Genomic DNA, 2581 nt, shown 5'->3' with positions numbered 1-2581 from the left:
TGCCCAGCCTGGCCAGCTCCAAATGAGAGGGGCAATGGGTGGGGCAAACTCTGGGAAGATAGGAAGAGCTTGGCTGGTCTGGCTTAGCAAAACAGGGAGCGTGAGGGGAATACAGAGCCTGCCCCCTCCCAGCCCCACACACAGGTCTTCAGCAAATTGGCCCAAATCAATTTCTGAATATATTCTTCAGCTGAGACCAGGGAAGATGAGGATGTACCCTTTGTTTTTCAGCTCTCCGCTTAATTTCTTTAACAACGAGGAAGTGGCTGGTAGAGGCAGGACCTGGCTAAGCAGCCCTGTGCGGGAAACGGGATGGATTTCATGCCACCCACAGGTTTATTTGTATTTTTAGAGCATGAAGTCACCAAAGTGAGTGAAATTGCACCCTGGAGCACCTCTCTGTCTCTATTCCTCTTCTCAGGGATGGGCTGGAGTCAAGAGCTGAGCCGAGGCTCAAGTGTGCTGGCTGCAGCGGTGCCCAGGTGAAGGGTGGGAGATGCAGGGACCAGCAAGGTGGTGGACAGAGGACAGCCCTCCTGCTGTCATCACTCCTGGAAGAGCAGCCTGGGTGTGACAGTCTGGCCATACCATGGTGGAGACTCCATCTCGGGATGCCCCAAGGGCTCTCAGTGCAAGTGATGTCAGCCAAGGATTTGTTTGATGGGACGATGGGCACCCTGCCCTGAAGGAGATGGGAGTGTGGAGATCCTGAGATGAGGCTGGCACAAACTGGGGAAGGGTGGGGAGCTCGAATACGTCAAGGAGGAGGCCAGGGTGTACTGTGATTGCTCAGTGGAGTAATGAATTGGCAGTTTGGTGAGTCAAAATCTGAGGATGGGGGGGAAAAAATCCCTGGCAAACGGGGACGTGTGTGGGCTTAAAATGGCACAGCACATCTTGAGAACACACCTCAGGTCTCTGCATCATCTCCAGCAGCAAGTGATGCAGATGAAGCATCTCGCTAGGGCTTGGGCTCAGCAGCGAGTGAGTCAGGAGGGCGGGAGTCCCATCTCTTGAATCACCGCTGGCAGCGCTGCTGGACTCAGCCTCGGCGCCAGGAGCTGCCCCTTTCGCTTGCACGGGGTGATGGAGTCACAGACCCTGTGGGGTGGCTGCAGGGGACAATCACCACTTTATGAGCTAAACCTGAAATAAAGAGACAAACTGTCCCCTGGGAGGCTGACCCAGCCAGAAAGTGTAGCAAGAGATGCTCCCCGGAAGAGAAGAACGTGTCAGATTCTCGCTTTAAAGCAAGCGATTTGCCTAGTGATTAGGACAAGCAAGATGCGGTGAGAATCATTGTTTGAGAGCTGCTTCTCGTGAGATGTGAATAATCTTTCTCTACTTTTTCTGGTGATCTTCTTGGAGGTGATTTTTCCCGCTTGATCTACCCAAACATTCGTCATCACCCGGTTCAGGTGGCCTGAGCACCCAGAGATGATCACATACGCAGGAGGCTGGTTGCTTTCACCCAGAGGTATTTACGCTGGTGGGAGTCAGGAGGACCAAAGTTTGAATCGTGCTTTGAACCTCAAAGGTAGTGATGAGGTAGAGCCGAACCCCAGGAGAAGGGGATGCAAAGTGGTCTCATGTCTTTGGCAATTTGTGGGCCTGCATCACGGAATAACGTGCCCTCTTGTGTGTGACTTGTCGTCCCCTGAGCCTGCCCTTTGATCTCGGACCTAGGGACTCTTTTCTGAGCCGTCCTACCCCGGTGCGGTGGCACAGGCTGATGTGATGGGGAGACGATGGCCAGCTCTGCAGGGCAGTAGGGTGGGCAGGGGACGCCCATGGGCATCCTGAGTCCTTTCTGCCGGGAGCAAGGACTCTCCTCCACCCTGTGCCCACACCTGCCCTCCAATTCGCTACACTTTTGGGGCGATTTTTTTCCATTTAACATACAACCCAGCACCAGCCTGCATGTCCCAGGAGCCATACTGCCAGTCTGTGGCTCTGCTCTGGGGCATCCTTCCTCTTGTTTTTTTTGTTGTGTTGTTTTATTTTCCCCCTCAGACCTTGTTCTCAAAGATTCATACCCTTCCTTTTTCCAAAGCAATCTGTTTCCCCTGGCAGCAAGCACCCAGCCACCAGCAGCTGAAGGCTCAGTCGCTTTGCCTTATGCATGAAACTTTCCACTTGTGTTTTTCATCTTTCCAGATGAGGGAAGCGCCTGCGTTCCCCAGCCTCTCTCCTGCAGAAGTGTTTGGGAAATGTCTGCCCTCCTGTGTTCAAAGTCCCCTCGAAAGAGTAGCCAAGGGTGCACTGACCTCACGGAGTAAATATTTTCCATGACATCTCTTTCCGACATCTCGTTTCAGGCTCTGTACCTATAGCTGACCCGGCTCTGGGTTTGCAGCCAGCCAGCCTGAGCTCCGTTGGCTGGATTCTGCCTTCTCTTTGCTTCCCTACATGTCCCCATGCAATGTCACTGCCTGAAGGGCTCAGGGACATCTCTGGACCCTCCTCCAAGGACTCTGCTGGCAAATGAGGTGACTCGTGGGCCAGCACTGTTCCCCGTAGGCACTGGATCCTGCCGGCTTGCTGTGGTGGGTTCTTCAACACTTCTTTCCCACTCGCCGCT

This window comes from Apaloderma vittatum, unplaced genomic scaffold, assembly GCF_000703405.1.
Source record: "Apaloderma vittatum isolate BGI_N311 unplaced genomic scaffold, ASM70340v1 scaffold16057, whole genome shotgun sequence".
Taxonomy (NCBI): Eukaryota; Metazoa; Chordata; class Aves; order Trogoniformes; family Trogonidae; genus Apaloderma; species Apaloderma vittatum.
The sequence above is the reverse complement of the archived record's forward strand: the minus strand, read 5'-3'. Positions refer to the sequence as shown.